The sequence below is a fragment of the Rutidosis leptorrhynchoides genome, chromosome 11, assembly GCF_046630445.1.
Source record: "Rutidosis leptorrhynchoides isolate AG116_Rl617_1_P2 chromosome 11, CSIRO_AGI_Rlap_v1, whole genome shotgun sequence".
Lineage (NCBI taxonomy): Eukaryota > Viridiplantae > Streptophyta > Magnoliopsida > Asterales > Asteraceae > Rutidosis > Rutidosis leptorrhynchoides.
Window position 1 is genome coordinate 165,110,616 of NC_092343.1, and position 23,443 is coordinate 165,134,058.

Consider the following 23,443-nt stretch of genomic DNA (forward strand, 5'->3'; position numbering starts at 1 on the left):
GACTAAAGTTTTAAAATCGACAAACCGGTCATTAAACGGTAAAAATCCCCCTTTATAATAATAATATTACTTATATATATATATATATATATATATATATATATATATATATATATATATATATATATATATATATATATATATATATATATATATATATTTGTATTTTTATAAAAGTAAACTTATATAGCGTTAAGCTTTGTTTAAAGTTTCTTTATTTTTATTTTATAAAAATATAAGTTTTATTTAAATATTTTGTGTTTATTTAAAATATAAAATCAAAAACCGAAAAAAAAGAAAAAAAAATTATATATATATATATATATATATATATATATATAAATCTAGTTTTAAGATTTTTATTTATAAAATTATAAAGTAGTTCTATTTTTATTTTAGTTTTTAAATATAAGTTTTTATTATATAAATATTTTTATTTAAAACAGAAAATATAAAGCATAATACAGAAAATATATATAAAAAAAAACGCGTCGAATTAAAAACTGTACCAGAGTTGAATTTTAGAACCCCGCGACTCGCGGAGTTTTCCTGCTTCGGGCACCGCAACTCGCGAAGCAGCCCTGACACACGTGACAGAAACCCTAATCAGCATTAATTACGGGGTTTATATTTATTAATTAACTTTTAACCCTAATTAGGTTTAATTTTAATATATTAATTAGTTTTACTTTTTATTTAATTTATATATTTTAGTTAAATCAGTTTATTTAAATTATAAAATTAATAGTTTTATAAAATAAATATTATAAAAATAATATTTTTATAAAAATTGTACTTTTTACAACTTTTTGTATATTTTTATATTTTATCCCTTTTTAATTGTTTTAGCGTAATATTTGTGTTTTTCGCTAGTTTTTAGTGTTAAACTTAGTTTTTGCCATAGTTATATTTTTATTTCTAGATTTTTAGGCTTTGCCGTAAAATCCCTTAAGTGCTTTTTCTTTAGACTAAGATTTAAGTGCTTTAGAATTCTGCGACGCCTTTTTAAGTTTTAGTTTTTTTTTTTTAAGTTATTGCCATTTGAGATATAGTTTCACTTGTAAGCTTTAATATTTTTAGACGCCTTTTACCTAAGTATCAATTATTATTCCAATTAGTAATCTCAATTTGCGATTATAATTTTAAGTTAGTGATAGTAATAAGGTTGGGTTAGTCGAGTGTTTTTAAGTTCTATAAGTTACTCTTTTTCTTTCTTATTTTTATTTTCGATCTTTTTCCGACACGCTCTTTTTCTTTCTTATTTCTCGCTATTCTAGTTTTAGGACATAGATTTTTATTCTACTTCTTATCTAAATTTCTTAAATTACGAAAATTTATTTTAAGTGGTTAAATTGATAGACATCAAAATTTTCTGGTTCGTAGTAATAGTTGGATTTGTACGTGGACCGGGTTATTGGAGCCAAACAGTCCTCAATTATATTGAGACCAAACGAATCTTGCCCCTCTGCTGCATCTTTTGGCTATTCGAAACGTGGGCAAAATCAGAAAAGTCTATTAATTGGATAACTTAAATAATTTTTCTTTCCTTTTAAAAAACTAATAGGATATTCAGTGAATGCACCGAGCAAGACGTTCACCGCCTTTTGTACGTTCACCACCTGTAACTAGATCAAGACATCTAGCTAATATTGTCGCCGTTGATAATCCATTTTTTGAACCCGACCTCACAATTGAGAATCTGGAGAATATTCAGGGACAATTCATAGATCCTGAACCATTAAATTTTCCTCCGGAACCACCAATCATTCAAACAGAGATTGTTGAGGAACGAACCATTAAATCAGAATCCTCTAGTGATTCCTATTCTACAAATTCAATTATGGAAGTAACAGAACCTTTAAGTATGGAAGACCGAATGAGAGCTAAACGCACTGGCCAAGGTCGCGCAATTACTCATCCAGACATTAATGCGCCAGATTATGAAATCAAAGGACAAATTCTACACATGGTGACTAATCAATGCCAATTTAGTGGTGCGCCGAAGGAAGATCCAAATGAACATCTTCGTACCTTTAATAGGATCTGCACTCTATTTAAAATAAGAGAAGTTGAAGATGAACAGATATATCTCATGTTATTTCCCTGGACTTTAAAGGGAGAAGCCAAAGATTGGTTGGAATCGTTACCTGAAGGGGCGATTGATACATGGGACGTTTTAGTTGAAAAATTTCTTAAACAATTCTTTCCGGCATCTAAAGCCGTAAGACTTCAAGGAGAAATTGTTACGTTCACACAGAAACCGAATGAAACTCTATATGAGGCGTGGACAAGATTTGGAAAGTTATTAAGAGGATGTCCGCAACATGGTTTAGACACCTGTCAAATAGTACAAATATTCTACCAAGGATGCGACATCACTACAAGAAAAGACATCGATATAGCAGCTGGTGGTTCCATTATGAAGAAAACCAAAACTGATGCTTATAAAATTATTGATAACACTGCTTCCCACTCACATGAGTGGCACCAAGAAAAAGATATCGTTAGATCATCTAAAGCAGCTAGAGCCGATTCTAGCCATGACTTAGATTGCATTTCCGCAAAGATAGATGCTGTGGAGAGACGAATGGAAAAGATGACTAAGGATATTCACTCAATACGAATTAGTTGTGAGCAGTGTGGAGGACCACATTTGACAAAAGATTGTCTCAGTATTGAATTAACAATGGAACAAAGAGAGAATATTTCATACATAAACCAAAGGCCTGGAAATAATTATCAGAATAATTATCAACCGCCAAGACCTATTTACAATCAAAATCAGAATTATAATCGAAATATTCCATACAACAACCAACAAGGTCCTAGCAATCAAGTATCCAATAATACTTACAACCAGCAAAGACTTAATTTTCAAAACAAACCACCACAACCCGATGATAAAAAGCCGAATTTAGAAGATATGATGACGAAGCTAGTTGAAACTCAAACGCAGTTTTTCACATCTCAAAAATAAACTAATGAACAAAATGCTCAAGCATTTAGAAATCAACAAGCTTCTATTCAAAATTTGGAACAAGAAGTAAGTAACCTAGCAAGGTTAATAGGTGAAAGAAAACCGGGAAGTTTACCTAGTGATACAAATGCTAACCCCCGGAATGAAACAGCTAAAGCCATTACCACAAGAAGTGGTACAACACTTAAACCACCTGAAATACCTGTAACTTCTGATGAAGCTATTCCTACTCCACAAGAATCACAACCTGATCAAGATAAGGAAAAAGAACCGGTAGTTGAAAAGGTTAGTGAAGATAACACAGTTAAGGCTAAACCTTATGTTAAACCATACCAACCACCACTTCCTTACCCGAGTAAAATGAAGAAAGAGAAACTTGAAGCCGAGCAATCCAAATTCTTGGATATGTTTAAACAGATAAATGTAAATCTTCCTTTCATTGATGTGATTTCAGGAATGCCTAGATATGCTAAATTCTTGAAAGATCTAATCTCAAATAGAAAGAAAATGGAAGAACTCTCGGCCGTTACTATGAATGCTAATTGTTCAGCAGTGTTGTTGAATAAGATACCAGAAAAACTATCTGATCCAGGAAGTTTCACAATTCCATGTTTTCTGGGTAGTCTTAGTTCAATAGAAGCATTGGCAGACTTAGGTGCTAGTATAAATTTAATGCCGTTTTCACTATACACTAAACTAGACCTTGGAGAATTGAAACCAACAAGAATAAGCATACAACTAGCCGATCGATCAATAAAATATCCTAGAGGGATAATGGAGAACATAATAGTTAAAGTTGGTACTTTAGTATTTCCAGTAGATTTTGTTGTTCTGGACATGGAAGAAGATTCTCAAGTTCCTCTCATATTAGGAAGACCATTCTTAAACAAGGCTAAAGCAATGATAGACGTGTTCGGTAAGAAATTGACCCTAAGTATAGAGGACGAGAGTGTTACCTTTTCAGTTGATAGAGCAATGCAACAACCGCAATCTGCAGATGATACATGCTATTATATTCACACTATAGATTTACATGCAGAATTGTTAGAAGAATTTCCAGAATTACAAGGAACAGGAGAATGTTCTTTAGGAGAAGGTAATAAACCAATAGATGAAGCTGAAATGTTAGCTACACTTATAGCTAATGGATATGAACCAACAACAGAAGAAATTCAAATGCTAAAAGAAGAAGACAGATATCGATATAAATCATCGATAGAAGAACCACCAAAATTAGAGTTAAAACCACTTCCAAACCATTTGGAATACGCTTATTTACATGGTGAATCTGAATTACCTGTAATAATATCATCTTCTCTTACTGAAAATGAGAAATCACAACTCATTTCTGTGTTGAAAGCTCATAAACCAGCCATTGCATGGAAGATTCATGATATAAAAGGAATAAGTCCTTCGTATTGCACACATAAAATCCTTATGGAAGAAGGTCATAAAACGTATGTGCAACGCCAACGAAGACTAAATCCTAATATGCAAGATATATTTAAGAAAGAGATTATTAAACTGCTAGATGCACGTTTGATATATCCAATTTCTGATAGTCCATGGGTAAGCCCAGTTCAATGCGTGCCTAAGAAGGGTGGCATGACTGTCATTACAAATGAGAAAAATGAGCTTATTCCTACTAGGACTGTAACAGGATGGCGTGTGTGTATTGATTATAGAAAATTAAATGACGCCACTAGAAAAGATCACTTTCCCTTACCTTTCATTGATCAAATGTTGGAAAGATTAGCCAGAAATAGTTATTATTGTTTTCTTGATGGATTTTCCGGATACTTTCAAATTCCAATAGCACCCGAAGATCAAGAGAAAACCACATTCACGTGCCCTTATGGTACTTTTACTTACAAACGAATGCCATTTGGACTTTGCAACGCCCCTGCAACCTTTCAAAGGTGTATGATGGCGATTTTTCACGACATGATAGAAGAATGCATGGAAGTTTTCATGGATGACTTTTCAGTCTTCGGTGATACATTTGAATCATGTCTAGTTAATCTAGAACGAATGCTTATTAGATGTGAACAATCAAATCTAGTACTTAATTGGGAGAAATGCCATTTCATGGTTAAAGAAGGCATCGTTCTTGGACATAAAATTTCAAAAGAAGGAATTGAAGTGGATAGAGCTAAAGTAGATGTAATTGCTAAACTTCCACATCCCACCAATGTTAGAGGAGTTAGGAGTTTTCTAGGGCATGCCGGTTTTTACCGACGCTTCATAAAAGATTTTTCTAAAATTGCCACTCCTATGAATAAACTCCTAGAAAAGGATGCTCCATTCATCTTTTCAGATGAATGTATCAAATCTTTTAATATTCTTAAAGAAAAACTCACTAATGCGCCGATCATGATAACACCAAATTGGAATCTGCCGTTTGAATTAATGTGCGATGCAAGTGATTTTGCAATGGGAGCCGTTTTAGGACAAAGGATTGAAAAAAGATTTCAACCTATATATTATGCTAGTAAGACGTTACAAGGAGCACAAACAAATTACACAACTATTTAAAAAGAACTCCTTTCTATTGTCTTTGCTTTTGACAAATTTCGTTCATATCTCGTTCTAGCAAAAACGGTGGTCTATACCGACCATTCTGCTCTTAGATACCTATTTTCGAAACAAGATGCTAAACCAAGATTAATCCGTTGGATCTTACTCTTACAAGAGTTCGATATTGAAATCCGAGTTAAAAAAGGAGCAGCAAATCTCGCCGCTGATCATCTTTCTCGTCTTGAAAATCCCGAATTAGAAGTTCTAAATGAATCGGCCATACAAGACAACTTTCCTGATGAATATCTATTGAAGATAGATTATAATGAAATCCCATGGTTTGCAGACTATGCAAACTACTTAGTTTGTGGATTCCTTGAAAAAGGATTGTCGTACCAAAAATGAAAGAAATTCTTCAGTGATATAAAACACTATTTCTGGGAAGATCCACATTTGTTTAAAAGTTGTCCCGATGAAATAAAACGCCGATGTGTATTTGGAAATGAAGCTAGTAAAATCTTAAACCATTGTCACACAGGACCAACAGGAGGGCATTATGGGCCTCAACTAACAGCATGAAAAGTGTATGAAGCTGGATTCTATTGGCCTACAATTTACAAAGATGCACACCTTCTTTGCAAATCCTTTGATGCTTGTCAAAGAGCCGGAAAAATAAGTCAACGTGATGAAATGCCACAAAATGTCATCCAAGTATGTGCAGTATTTGACATTTGGGGTATTGACTTTATGGGTCCATTTCCAAAATCTCATAATATTCTCTATATTCTCGTAGCCATTGATTATGTATCTAAATGGGCGGAAGCACAAGCTCTCCCAACTAACGATGCATGAGTTGTAGTCAACTTTTTAAAACGTCTTTTTGCAAGGTTTGGAACACCGAAAGCTTTAATAAGTGATCGGGGTACTCATTTCTGTAATAATCAACTTGAGAAAGTTCTCAAAAGATATGGAGTAACTCATAAAATCTCCACAGCATATCATCCACAAACAAGTGGACAAGTTGAAAATACCAACCGAGCTTTAAAACGTATTCTAGAGAAAACCGTAGGATCAAATCCGAAGGAATGGTCCATTAAATTGGAGGATGCACTCTGGACCATTGTCACACAGGACCAACAAGAGGGCATTGAAGGGTAAATATGCCGCGACTCGCGGAGGATCCAAAACCCAGAAAAAAAATAAAACGAGCTGAACTGATCAGTACCCATCCCCACACCACAAAAACTGCGAAAAACACCCAAAAATACACACACAAACACTCCAAAATTCACAATTTTTCACCGTTTTTCATCACATTTTTTACTAAAATCATGTTGAGAAGGATGCTATCAAGGAATTACTCAAGAAAAACGGTAAATTTCTACATCTAAACACCATTTAATCCAAAAATTGGTGTTCTTGAGCAATTTTTTCCCCAATTCGATTTTGATGCTTTTTAGTGTAATTATGCTTAAATTGCTTATGTATTATGCTTGTATAACCTAGATTGATGCTATTTAACATGATTAGAAGCCTTAAACTTCAAATTTTGAGTAATCTAGGGTTTGTGTTCTTGAGCAATTTGGGGCTTTTTGATATAAACAGGTTATGGCCGATTTTTATCATGAATTGTTGCTAAATTAAGTAGTGTAACATGTTTAGATAGTTAAATGATCCAAACTTTGAGCCTAAGCATGATTTTGAGAATTAAAGTGGACTTTTTCAAGTCTAAAATTCATGAACTTGATTTTTGAGAGATAATGCCATTTGAAACGTGTTTAATTGCTAGTAATGATTATTTTGACATGTTATTTGAGTTGAATGCTTATGAATTTGGTGAACATTTTCGTATATGCTTATTTGAAAAAGTGTAGATTTGATAAAAATATGAAAATGAGCTTATGTTTGATATAAATTGAACATGTCATTGTAATTATTTTGATTGATAATTTTGCTGACACTAATGCATATTTGGATGCACAAAAATTGTTTTTGATGTGTTTTGCAGACTGAAAGGGGTGAATCTTCATCCCAAGCTCGCAATGCTCCTGCTGAGAATGCGGAACAATAGGAGGTGGATAACTACTACAAACAAGATATACCTCATCCAGTCATGACATTTTCTGATATGCACTTGGAAGATTTGCACCCGAACCTGAGATTTGACAGACTTTGGATAGATTATCCAAAATACCAAAGGGGCTTGCATACTCTTCATTCTAAAGCTGTTGAAGTACCTAAGGTCATAGAATGGGGACCATTAGAAGCTGTAGAATTGGCCGGGCCAATTAGGGAATTACTTACACAGAGGTATGGTAATTCTACTTTTAACGATTGGGTACGTTTATTCAACATGCGTAGACCTGTATATAAAGTATGGTGTGAAGAATTATTGTGTAGTATAGAAATAAATGATCGAGTAGCTAGTTTAACCGATCGATCTTTTATTAGATTTTTGTTAGGAGGTTCGATGCGCCACATGTCTTTACTAGACATGGCTCAGGCTTTACGTATATATACGCCTGAGGAGTTAGTATCTGTCGATTGTAGAGGGTTGATACTAAATGGTAGAAAGATAGACGAAAATTTTGATACGCATGGTGTATGGAGTCAAATGACTAGCCATCACCGATTTAAAGGGGGAAATTACTCTTATTTGGATATAGATAGAGCTGAATTAAGAGTAATTCATAGGTTTTTAGCTAATTCGATTACACAAAGAGGTAAGAATAAGGAAAAGGTAAATGAACAGGATTTATTTTACCACATGTGTATTCGAGACCCACAAAGAAGAATGGATATCGATATAAAATGCTAAAAGAAGAAGACAGATATCGATATAAATCATCGATAGAAGAACCTCCGACATTAGAGTTAAAGCCACTTCCAAACCATTTGGAATACGCTTATTTACATGGTGAATCTGAATTACTTGTAATAATATCGTCTTCTCTTACTGAAAATGAGAAATCACAACTCATTTCTGTGTTAAAAGCTCATAAACCAGCCATTACATGGAAGATTCTTGATATTAAAGGAATAAGTCCTTCGTATTGCACACATAAAATCCTTATGGAAGAAGGTCATAAAATGTATGTGCAACGCCAATGAAGACTAAATCCTAATATGCAAGATGTAGTTAAGAAAGAAATTATTAAAATGCTAGATGCAGGTTTAATTTATCCAATTTCTGATAGTCCATGGGTAAGCCCAGTTCAATACGTACCTAAGAAGGGTGGCATGACTGTCATTACAAATGAGAAAAATGAGCTTATTCCTACTAAGACTGTAACAGGATGGCGTGTGTGTATTGATTATAGAAAATTAAATGACGCCACCAGAAAAGATCACTTTCCCTTACCTTTCATTGATCAAATGTTGGAAAGGTTAGCCGGAAACAGTTACTATTGTTTTCTTGATGGATTTTCCGGATATTTTCAAATTCCAATAGCACCCGAAGATCAAGAAAAAACCACATTCACGTGCCCTTATGGTACTTTTGCTTACAAACGCATGCCATTTGGACTTTGCAACGCCCCTGCAACCTTTCAAAGGTGCATGATGGCTATTTTTCATGACATGATAGAAGAATGCGTGGAAGTTTTCATGGATGACTTTTCAGTCTTCGGTGATACATTTGAATCATGTTTAGTTAATCTTGAACGAATGCTTATTAGATGCGAACAATCAAATCTAGTACTTAATTGGGAGAAATGCCATTTCATGGTTAAAGAAGGCATCGTTCTTGGTCATAAAATTTCAAAGGAAGGAATTGAAGTGGATAGAGCTAAAGTAGATGTAATTGCTAAACTTCCACATCTCACCAATGTTAGAGGAGTTAGGAGTTTTCTAGGGCATGCCGGTTTTTACCGACGTTTTATAAAAGATTTTTCTAAAATTGCCACTCCTATGAATAAACTCCTAGAAAAGGATGCTCCATTCATCTTTTCAGATGAATGCATCAAATCTTTTAATATTCTTAAAGAGAAACTCACTAATGCGCCGATCATGATAACATCAAATTGGAATCTACCATTCGAACTAATGTGCGATGCAAGTGATTTTGCAATGGGAGCCGTTTTAGGACAAAGGATTGAAAAACGATTTCAACCTATATATTATGCTAGTAAGACATTACAAGGAGCACAAACGAACTACACAACAACTGAAAAAGAACTCCTTGCTATTGTCTTTGCTTTTGAAAAATTTCGATCATATCTCGTTCTAGCTAAAACGGTGGTCTATACCGACCATTCTGCTCTTAGATACCTATTTTCGAAACAAGATGCCAAACCACGATTAATCCGTTGGATCTTACTCTTACAAGAGTTCGATATTGAAATTCAAGATAAAAGAGGAGCAGAAAATCTCGCCGCTGATCATCTTTCTCGTCTTGAAAATCCTGAATTAGAAGTTCTAAATGAATCGGCCATACAAGACAACTTTCCTGATGAATATCTATTGAAGATAGATCATAATGAAATTCCATGGTTTGCAGACTATGCAAACTACTTAGTATGTAGATTCCTTGAAAAAGGATTATCGTACCAAAAACGAAAGAAATTCTTTAGTGATATAAAACACTATTTCTGGGAAGATCCACATTTGTTTAAAAGTTGTCCAGATGGAATAATACGCGGATGTGTATTCGGAGATGAAGCTAGTAAAATTTTAAACCATTGTCACACAGGACCAACAGGAGGGCATTATGGGCCTCAACTAACAGCAAGAAAAGTTTATGATGCCGGATTCTATTGGCCTACAATTTACAAAGACGCACACCTTCTTTGCAAATCCTGTGATGCTTATCAAAGGGCCGAAAAAATAAGTCAAGGTGATGAAATGCCACAAAATGTCATTCAAGTATGTGAAGTATTTGACATTTGGGGTATTGACTTTATGGGTCCATTTCCAAAATCTCATAATAATCTCTATATTCTCGTTGCCATTGATTATGTATCTAAATGGGCGGAAGCACAAGCTCTCTCAACTAACGATACACGAGTTGTAGTCAACTTTTTAAAACGTCTTTTTGCAAGGTTTAGAACACCGAAAGCTTTAATAAGTGATCGGGGTACTCATTTCTGTAATAATCAACTTGAGAAAGTTCTTAAAAGATATGAGTAACTCATAAAATCTCCACTGCATATCATCCACAAACAAGTGGGCAAGTTGAAAATACCTTTAACAACCCGTCCTAATCCTCCTGGACGAAGTCATCAACATTTGGTCCCATCGCGATGATCGACTCCAAGTAAGGTCCTTAATATGAGCACATGCACAGCGGAAGACTTAATTCGTACCTGAGAATAACATGCTTTAAAACGTCAACATAAAGTTGGTGAGATATATAGGTTTGATGCTAGTAGCGTTATAACTATGGACCACAAGATTTCATATATTTAAACATAATACACTCGCAAGTGTATGTAAAAGTAGTTGAGCACTTGGTAACCATACTTAACATTTAAATTATCGCAGCATATTCTTAAATAATCGCTACACCGTACCAAGTGTAGTATACAGAAACGAAGTACTGTGCAACCGTTGAAAACTGGTCGTCCAGCCCGGTTGGGGTTGTCAGGCCCGATAGATCTATCAACAGGATTCGCGTTTACCTTCCTCATGTAAATATTAGCTACCAAGTATAAAGAAATATGCCATGGTACAACTCAACGTAGAATTTATTTTTGATCACTTGTGTCCATAACGTAAATCATAAAATGCATGTATTCTCATCCCAAAATATTTAGAGTTTAAAAGGGACTATATACTCACCATACTGTATTTTGTAGTAAAAATACATATAACATCATTGATCAAGTATAAGGTTGGCCTCGGATTCACGAACCTATATCATTTATATATATTAACACATTGTAATCGAATAAATTTATATACTATTATTATTAATGATATATTTTGTTATTTTAATGAATTATATGTTTCATTAATTAATTAACTATACTTATTTTATAAATACTTAATATAAAATATCAATGTAGTTAGGTTATATGTTTTAACTATATTTTTATAAAAATATTAATTCTTTGTTAAAATAATAATTATAGTAATACTACAATAATGCTAACAATAATAATATTAATAATGATAAATTTAGTAATAATGTTACTAAAAATGATAATTTTAAATGATGCTTTTGGTAATACTAATAATTTTAATAAAAAATACAAATTTTAACAAAAATGATAATTTTTAACAAATAAAGGTTCTTTTAATAGTAATTATGATAATAATAAAAAATGATAATAACAATAATGATTTTAATAATGATAAAAATATTTATATTAATAATGATAATAATAGTACTTATTAATAATAATAAAAATAAAACGATAATTTTAATAAAAGTGATACTTTTAGTAATACTAGTAGTTTTTATTAAAAATGATAAGTTTAATGATAATGAAGATTATAATTTTGATAGTAATACTTATTACCTAATAATAATTTTTAATGATAATACTAATAATAACACTAATAATAATAATATTAATCATATTAGTGATATTGTTAACCATGTTATTAATATTGGTAATAAAAATAATAATTATCATAATAATAACAATAGTTAACAAAAATAATGTAAATAGTAATAATACTACCTTAAAAAGATAACTATTTTGTCAGAGGCCGGGGTCGAACCCACGACCTCTCAAACACCTACAATCCTTATAACCATTCAATCCAGATTGCTTTTCAGTTTATCTATACGTTCCCATTTATTTAAACCTGTTTCATGGCCCAACAATTATAGGACACGGCCCAAAAGGCAACTATATTTCAGCCCAATCCTATTATGCAAATCTTGGCCCGAACAGCAGTACAGGTACACGGTTTTAAAGGGATTTTTGAGGCCTACTAGATGTTTTCTTTTAATCACCGACGGATGGAAGTAGGGTTAGATTTCTTTTGAGTGTCCGCCACAAACATAAAGGAATATGCCATTAGTTTAATATAATACCATCATCATTCTCTCTTTTCCCTGTATGCTTCATCATTCACGTATCATTCTCGTCATCATGTATCAAAAGGTAGAAACAGAAAAGGAAACAAGAACGGGATCATATGACGAAACAGTAGCAGTGGTTTATACTTTTAAAGGGAGGTTATTAATGGAGTTTTTGTTGGGTTTATGTTTTCGAACAGCAGATATAACAGAAAGTGGATCGAAAATGGATGGAACCTAATAGTAGTGTTCTCGGTCTTGACTAAAATGAGCCGTAGTAGCAAACAGGTGCAATAGCAGATAGTAACAACATCATCATCGTTATCCTTTACTCCAAAACAGTATTAGTAGACATGAGAAGTTTCGGTGGTGACGGTTTCAAATGGAAATAAGACTGAGGCATAGTAGCAGCATAGTTGGTTATGATAGTGTTCATAGGTGATCTCTGGTGGTGGTGTTTAATGATTGAAAACAAAGGAAGAAAGGAAAAAAAATGTATTTGTAAGTGGGTAATCGGAGTATAGCAGTAACAATTTAAGGTTTGAAGTGATGAATTAATGGATGACGGGTTATGGTGAGAATGGTGATGTTATAGAACGAGGGTGGTGGCGATGGGTTTTGGAAGGTATAGGATTTCGTTAATCAGAATTTGTAAACAAAGAAAGTGGTGTTAAAGTGATGATGATTGCAGTGGTTTGTTTATGGTTTTGGTGATTCTAAGAGATGGTTGCTATAGTGCTTGACAAGAAGAAACGGGAAGAGGAAAGATTGAAGAAGTTGTGTGACTACCTCTCATATCAAAATGTATATATATATATATATATATATATATATATATATATATATATATATATATATATATATATATATATATATATATATATATATATATAACTTAAGATTAATAACTTATTAATAATAATAATAGATTAATTCTTAAAGTCTTCAAGTGGAACAGGAAATTCACAATTATCAAAAGGACGCCCAAAACACAGTAATCAATTTCAATCAATATCTCTATTGATTCACGGATATAAACAAGGACAATAATCTAATAACATTACTAATATAATAATAATTATAATAATAAAATATATATTAATAATTCATGAGGTATTGAAAACGTGTAGAGAAGAGTATTGCAGTCACAAAATTTGAATTGGTGCATCGACAGTTTTACACGGAATGTTAAGTCGTGCTCCATTGCTAAACAGTTAAAATACAAAAGTCTTCCTAAAAAAATCCCAAATTTTAGATTAAATATATTTAATTATTTCACTCATTACCTGTATAAAACCTGATTAAAAAGGGTTCAATAATTATTTATTTTCTGTTCCAAATGCTATGTACGGAGTACTAAAATTTGATCTAAAAAGGTAAAAATATTTTTATCACATAATTACATACAACAACAATATTTAATATTTCAAATTACATTTTTAATTATTATTTATATATATATATATATACACACAAACTATATACAATTAATTGTTCGTGAATCGTCGAAACTGGTCGAGGTCAATTGAATCCATGAAACACTTCAAACTTTTTGAGATTCAAACTAACAGACTTTGCTTATCGTGTTGAAATTGCACTATCGTATCGAGAGTTTGGTTTAAAATTAGTCGAAATTTTTCGGGTCGTTACAATACCAACCGAGCTTTAAAACGTATTTTAGAGAAAACCGTAGGATCGAATCCGAAGGAATGGTCCATTAAATTGGAGGATGCACTCTGGGCTTTTAGAACAGCCTACAAAACTCCAATTGGAACCACACCTTTTAGACTCGTTTATGGAAAAGCATGTCATCTTCCAGTAGAAATTGAACACAAAGCATTTTGGACTTTGAAGACATGTAATCTTGATTTACATGAAGCTGGACGTCTACGGTTAAGTTAATTAAACGAATTAGAAGAATTAAGACATGAAGCATACGAAAATTTGTTAATCTATAAAGAAAGAACGAAGAAATGGCATGATAAAAGAATCAGAAGTTCAAAAGAATTTAAAGAAGGAGACAGAGTTCTTCTTTTCAATTCACGATTCAAGCTATTTCCTGGAAAATTGAAATCAAGATGGTCTGGACCATTCATAGTCAAAAGAGTTTTCCCATACGGAACAGTAGAATTAATAAATTCAAATGGGATTGAATTTAAGGTTAATGGTCACAGAGTTAAACATTACATAGATAGTCCGATGGAAATTAACAACGATGTTAATCACAATTTCGATACCACAGGTAACTAAGTGTGGGGAGAATCAAGTCTTTAAAGGATAATATGTATTTCTGTTAGAGTTAGATTTTTTGTTTTTGTGTAGTTCTCGAAAATGGAACCCGAATGGTCTTTCCCTAGAAGACCCTAAAGAACTAGTCTTCTCCCCCCATTCTGAATTTTTATTTTTTTTAGGTTTTTACGAAATGAAGACTTCCTGTGAATTAAACCATGGTCTAATGCTACACGCTTTGATTACTAAACGTAATAATGACACACTACCAAGTGAACTAGTATCAGTAATCAGAGAAAAATTGGACGGAGTAAGAAAAGAATCCAGATGCGAAGATAATAAGTTACAATTTGGTAAAGGAAAATCAAAATCCGCGACGAAAAGAAGAGCACGACACCTTGAAAAATGTCACAAATGCGGAAAATGGTCACACGAAGGTAAATGTTCAAATAATCAAACCTATTCAAATACCGAATTTGTTACTTTATGCAGAGATGGACCGTTTATATGTTTAGAAGAAAAAACATTAAATGCTCGAGGTTACGCCTATGTAGCCATGGAAAACCAATTAGTCCGACTATCTTATGAGTGGGCTAGAGCATATCACTAAGAAATCTATTTCACAGGTAAGTTTGTACAGTTTTTATTTTATTTTTATTTTTAACCTTTTGATAATAAATGCTAATTTGTTCGCTATAAAGTATTAAATTGATATTCGATAAAATTAGGTCTTGCGACCGAAATTATTGATATCATACAAAAATTTATTACATCACTGCGAAATTTAACGTTTATTCTTAAGGTATAAATATCTTTAATCAAACAACTCAAAATATTTCAAAAATTCGTCATGAGTTAAATTAGGTTATGGAACCGAAATTACTTTACCGAAAAGAGGGGCGCATATTTTTGATAATATTTGATTGATTAAAGTGGGATAAAAGCCAAAAAAAATTTTAATTTTATTTTTACCATGTTTTTAAAATTAATATATAAATATTAATTTAATATTGTAAACTTATTTAAAATTGTAAATATTTGAAAAATTAATATTTTTAATATAAGTTTGTATGTATAAAAAAAAAAAAATTAAGTTTGGTGTGAATTTAAAAACAAAAATTTTACTTTATTTCGCTAAGTTAAAAATATGATTTTTAAAATTCGTCGTGAGTTGAAGACTAGGTCTTTGAACCGAAATTGCTTTACCCGAGGGAGGGACGAGAACTTTTATTATCATTATTTTTAATCTTATTGAATTAAAGTATGCCAAAAACATTAAAAAACCCAAAAATCTTTGCTTTTAAAACCGCGCTTTAAATTGAAAAATTTTAAAATTTTGTCGAGGAACGGACTAGGACATCGTTCCGAAACGACCTCGTCCTAAATAACAAGGGAAACAAAATTTTAAAATTAATTAATTAATTGTTTTATAAGTTAAGATTTTTATATAAAAAAATAAAAAATAAAAAAATATACAAACTCCGCGACTCGCGGAGTTTGAAGGGGAATTTCACCGCAAGTCGCGGAGAATCAAAAATCCAGAAAAAAAATAAAAAGGCCGAACAGAGCAGTCCCCAACATAACAACACACAAAAACTGCGAAAATACACACGAAAAACACACACAAATTCGCAATTTTTGACCATTTTTCATCAAATCTTTCACAAAATCATGTTGAGAAGGATGCTATCAAGGAATTACTCAAGGAAAATGGTAAATTTCTACACCAAAACACCATTTAATCCGTAAATTAGTGTTTTTGAACAAATTTTATACCCAATTCGATTTTGATGCCTTTTAGTGTAATTATACTTAAATTGTTTGTGTATTATGCTTTTATAACCTAGAGTGATGCTATTTAACATGATTAGAAGCCTTAAACTTCAAATTTTGAGTAATCTAGGGTTTGTGTTCTTGAGCAATCACTACAACAATTCTAGTCTAATACGGCGACAACTTTTCGCCACATTAGACCACATGTCGCCACAATATCCTCTTTTGCGACAACAAATACGTCACAAAAATGTTGCCGCAATAGATCCGTCACTTTTGATATTATGCGTCCTCTTTTGTGGCGACACACGTAGGGCCCACCACCGTTTAAAGAAAAGGTAAAAGAAATTCTAAAATTTGGTTTGCAGCGACAAATTGTGGCGACAATTTTGTTTCAAATAAAAAAGAAGAATTAAACTCAATTATGACGTCATCTGACGTCATATGTTATAAGCGGCCACATAATTGTGGCGACAAATGGGTGGTAAAAAGGAATATATCTATATTTATTCAATTTATTTTTAAATTCAGAAATTATCATTTGTGGCGATACAGTTTGGCGATATGTCGCCACAAATAGAAAAATCTGCAGAACCTGCTTTGGCTTTTCCTGCTTCCCACCCGGAAATGCCGGGTTTTCTTCGCAGATACAAAAACTGTTATTGCTTGTTTTCTAACAAATCAAAGAAACAAATCTACTACAAACTAAACGTTTCCGATAACACAAATTACAATCGTTTAAAATACGAACTACATACCCAATTGTTCAAAATATCATATGTTTAACATACGAAGTACATACCCAATTGTTCAAAATATCATATGTTTAACATACGAATTAGATACTAAAATATAAACACCAAAGTCAAGCCAAAGATCCCGATGCACCATCGCTACTATCACCATATCCATCATCTTCGTCACTATTACCACGGTTTTCCTCGTCCTCAGCATCAACATATATGTAGGGCTCTTTCCCTTTACCTACTGCGTCATATACGTAGGCCTCTTTCCCTTTACCTACCGCATCATAGAGTTTCGAGGTGTAATTCTCATGGTAGTGCACCATTTGTTCATTCATCTTCTTTTGGAATATCTTTTCCATTTTCTTCATTATCTTCTTCTGATCCTCGGCCCGTAAAGCCTCAACCTCGTCCAAAGTATAATATCGTTTGCTCATTTGGGCTGTGGATGTCGTTGATGTAGATGATGAGGGTATTCTCATCCCAATACCTCTCCTCCAACCACGTGTTTCGCCCAAAACCTCCGCCATAATCTCTATCTCACTCAGATTGGGCTTGTTTTTCTGAAGTTCTTGCATTGAAAGCTGCATAATTACGACAAAAAAATAATTGATATTATATATAAAATCTGTAACACATACATATATACACACGCACAAAGGTTTTGCTCCTGTTACTTGTATATACAGCCTAGTGAATATGGGTCATGTAACTTGAAAATGGGTTATGGGTCTGTGCATAATCCCACCTCATTCATGTGATAGGTTTGTATGTGTATGTATTCTTTTGTTTATAATTAATAATAATAAACTGTTTGCTTTTCATAAAAAATATATATATACATAAATGTACATATAGATACATACATACATACATATATATATACACAAACACACACACACACACACACACACACACACACACATATATATATATATATATATATATATATATATATATATATATATATATATATATATATATATCAAGTATAACTAATTACTTACATAATTTTTTCCATACTCTGTTTGACGCCATTCCCCATTTTTATAACGGTTTACTCGATAATACGTCTTCATTGGATTTTCAAAGACATTGGTTGATTTATCACGCTGTAAATAAATCAAATTAGTTAATATGTAAATAAAAACGAGAGTCAGCATATATATATATATATATACATATATATATATATATATATATATATATATATATATATATATATATATATATATAGTTGTAGTTATCAACTTACATGTTCATATCGATTTTGTGCCAACGACTTTCTTCCCGTTCTTGGCTTTAGAGTTTGTTTCGCACGACATCTTTTATTTGAATTTGATCGGGAAATGTTCTTGGGATCCATATAAAAATCGTAATATTTTCTCCATTCAATTAAATCCATATTTGAACCTTCGGGAATACTATCTTTAAGTTGAGCAGCGTTCTTTTCCCCCCTCGTTTTTTCCAGTATTTGTCTTTAACCTTGCTTTTCTTTCCACTATATCGCTTCGCGAACATCTTATCAATTGCCATTCGAATTGAATCACCCTGGGGTCCCTGAATATGATGATCCAAATCGAAACATTGCTGCAAATTATAACACAATATCAGATTATTATATTAGTTCAAATATATATATATATATATATATATATATATATATATATATATATATATATATATATATATATATATTACCTCTAAATCGTGGATCAATGTTGTCTTAAATGGTGCAGGTACTTTTCGCCAGCTTTCGTAGTAAGTTGGAATCGGGTCAACCAATGTTCCAAGCTTCGAGGTAAATAAGTTACCATAGTCACCAACAGCTATAAAAGTGGAACCATGGTCCACCTCAAATTCAATGGGCAAAAGTGCACCATTTCGAGCCTCTAGTAAATCTCTCAAATGTACGTTGCGGGTTTTCCCCCGTGGTTGTCCTTGTTCTCGTCTCCGTCCTCCTTATCGTTCTATTGGTCGTTCTCGTCCAGATTCTCGTTATCGTACATCACCACCACATTAGACCGTCATACATCACCTTCTAACATTACTTTCTAATTCCACCGTCCTACACCACTGCCTCATTTTACCGACTTACGTCACCTTCCCATTTCATCCACTTACATCACTATTACATTTCACAATGTCACATTATCATCGCATTTCTTTGTCTTAAATAAACACCACATCCGTCGTCTTACATCATCATCTCATTCAACCGCCTTACATCACCACCTATTATTAGTGATGCGGTACGTGAATTGACAAGATGTAACTCATTAGAGGTTCTTGATTTGTATCACTGCAGAGGTTCTTGATTTGTTTTTCACTGTCATACGTCACCGTCAAACCCCGCCTTCTTACATAACAATCACATTTCATCGTCTTACATTTCCACCGCATTTCATCGTCTTACATCACCACCTCATTCCACCGTCTTAGATTAGCACCTCATTCCACCGTCATACACCACCACATTCCATCGTCATACATCACCAACACAATTCATTGTCATACATAACCATCACATTTCACCATCTTACATTTTCACCACATTCCATCGTTTTACATCACTACCTCATTCCACCATCGTACATGGCCACCACACTCCACCGACTTATATCACCACCAGAATTTACCGTTTTAGATTACCATATCATACTACCATCTTACATCACCACATTCCACCAATTTACATTGCTTTCTAATTCCACCATTTTACATCACCGACTCATTTTACTAACGTCACATATCATCACCGCATTTCACTACATTCCACCGTCTTACATGATCATCACATTCCGCCATCTTACATCACCTCCTCATTTCATCGACTTACATCACCACTACATTCCCCATTGTTACAACATCGTCACATCTTGTTGTCTTAAATCACCACCACACCACCGTCTTACATAATTAAATGGAAAGGAGATGTAAAATTAAATTTGTGGCAACTTTTGCGGCGACATTAGTGGCGACAAGTCGCCACAATAGGTATGGCTGGAAATTTTCCCTCCACTTAATAATTTTTGCAATTTGGAGCGAAAAAAATAAATGAAATAAAAATAAAAAATAACAATTGCGACAACGTTTAGTGGCGACATGTCACCACAATTAAAAAATTTCAACCTTTGACCAGGTTTTTATTAAGAAAAATGGAAAAGAAAATGTAAAATTAAATTTGCGGCGACTTTTTTGGCGACATGTCGCCACAATAGTTAAGTTTGACTCAACAAGTCAAAAAGTAGGATTTTTTTGTCGTTTAGCGGGTTGTTTGCGGCGAAATTTTTGTCGCCACAAATGATTTCGTGGCAAAAGAACGAATTTCTTGTAGTGAATTTGGGGCTTTTTGATATAAACAGGTTATGGCCGATTTTTGTCATGAATTATTGCTAAATTAAGTAGTGTAACATGTTTAGGTAGTTAAATGATCCAAACTTTGAGCCTAAACATGATTTTTGAGAATTAAAGTGGACTTTTTCAAGTCTAAAATTCATGAACTTGATTTTTGAGAGATAATGCTATTTGAAACTTGTTTAATTGCTAATAAGGTTGAGTTCAAATGAGAACTAGTAAATTTGTGAGAACCTTGAGAACTAGTATCAGCCGTTAGATTTATTAGATTAATGGATTGGATTAGATTTAGTATTAATTAATAAAATAATAGTATATTAACACGGAAAAGGGTAGCGGTTTGTATTTCAAAATCGAAGATGATAAACCGGCAATTGTTAACTGGAGCAGCATCAAAAACCTTCTTTCGTTTAATAACCATTGAATTGCAGTTTTATCTAATTGATAATTTTAACTGCTACCAGATACGGAGCATTTCAATTAATTCCAAGTCAAAAAATTTTGTACCAGAAAACGTTCAAGAATCAAGGTATTGTGATGTTAATTAATTAGTAGGCTGTTTTTTATATAATTATTTTTTATATAATTATTGTTTTTTATATAATTATTGTTTTTCATATCAGTCGTTGGCAAGTTGTTGTTGAATTAAGTATAAATTTTTTTTTGTTAATTGTAATGTGATATTAGTATATTGTGACTAGTAAATTATTATTTGATAGTTTGTTAACAAGTTATAGTAAGTGTAATAAAATCAATTAACATGTTTGCTTGGATGGTGGTATATCTATGAACATGTTAATGGTAAGTGTTTATGGCAAACTATGAACAAGTTAGTTATTTAGAAGTCACAATAACAGTATATCCTATAATAGTAACCTACGATCATGAACGTTTGCAGCGTGTGAACTAATGAATGTTGTGATTATATGTGTTTTTTAATTTGTTACCATGTGAAATTATGTGAATTTGTTATCATTGGATTGTTTTGCGGACGAGTTCCGAATATACAAACTTGTTAACATGTCGTGAAAATGTTATAATGGTAACAAGATGTGCCAAAAAATATAATGTTTTGGTGGTTACTGAAATATATAGTTTTCTAGAATGCGTGTATGGTAGGATTACATTTAGGTTTGTTGACATGTTTTTGTTTTTTCAAGAATCATTTTTTGATGGATTGTGAAAGTGTTAACTTGTGAAAGTGTTTACTTGAGATTACATGTAGGTTTGTTAACAGTTTAATTTTTTTTTTAATTATCAATTTTTTTTTTACAATCTGTTAAAACTTGTTTTGAAAGTTATTCAACTGTGTAGCTTATGTTAATATGGTAAATTTATGTAACAGTTGCTATGTTATGTATATGTAACAGAAACTTTTTTGGTTAATAATATGTTAACATGTGTCTCAATGTGATTTTGTTAACATGTGTTTGGTTTATTTGTGTATGTGTTTAGAATTTTACAAAATTTTAATATGTTTGGAATATGGTAATATGGTAACAAGATGTAATAATGACTTTATGTTCATATGTGAAAGAAGGATAAGATTACTAGTTTGGTTATACGTTATAATTGGTTCGAAATATGTAGTGTACTGTGATGTTAACATATGAACAATTTCAAAGATTGTTATAATGTTAACTTGTGAATACATATAATTTACGTTAATTATTTTTATTTTATTTTATTTAATCATGTTTTTTGCACAATTGTGAACATGGTTTGTAGATGTTAATATGGTAACAAGCTGCAATAGTAGCTATATGTGCATGTACTGTATGAAATGTAAAGAATGTAGTCTGAATTGCTTTGTAACCGTTATGTAGAGTGTATTATTGTAAATAATTTGCAGGTTTGTTAGATTCCTGAATAATAAATATTTGTTAACAACTATATAAATGTTCACATTTATGTTTATACTTGATGATTAACAAAAGATGTGTTAAGGTTGATAACTCATAGAGATGCCTAATTTGAAGGTACGTATGTGAAGAACAAAAGTGTAAATCCCAAACAAAAATGTATTGCATTTATTGAAGATGAAGATGCTAATAATAGTGTGAAGCAAAGTGAAAGGAAGTGTAGAAGAAAAACGAATGAAAGTAACGATAATGGTGAGAATATGGAAGTTGACGGTGTTACAAATATAGACGTTGCTTCGAAGCAGGTGGACGAAGATGAGTCTAAACTACCATCAATTCGTACCAGATCATCTCCAAAGCCGCTGTTTAGTGCGATAAAGAAAATGAACTCAGTCCAAAAAGAATGCTTAAAATCTTTGGGTTTTGGGGAATTGCTCAATTTCAATATTAATATTTTGCCGGGAAAGGTTACTTATTATGCGGTGCTCAAATTTAATGATGAAGATTTAGACTTCAAACTAAGAGCAGGCACGATAAAGGTAACAAAAGAAAGGATTCATGGAATTTTGGGCGTTCCCATCGGAGGAGTGAATATAAGATCATTAGGGTATAAAAGAAGACCAGATAATATATGGGATGCGTGGGTGAATCAGTTTGGTAAGAATAGTGTAAGTGCTGATGAAATATAGCAGAAGATAAGTGAAAGTGAAGTTGCAGACTGGAATTTTAAGTTGAATTTCCTTGTTTTATTCACAAATGTACTGGGAAAGAAAGTTATTGCTATCCAATGAAAACAAACAAATATCTAAGGTGCTATTGGATGCTAGAAGTTATGCAAATAGCCTCAAGCCTCTTGAGAGGGGATATTAAGTATTGAGTAATGTTATTTTTTGATGGTACTAGAATATTAGTAGTTTTTGGTTTTTAAAGTCTGACTTTGGGGTGTAAGATGTTTGAGCATAGTTTTATGAACTTATTTCATTTAATGAATTAAATTTTATCATTTTATGAGCAT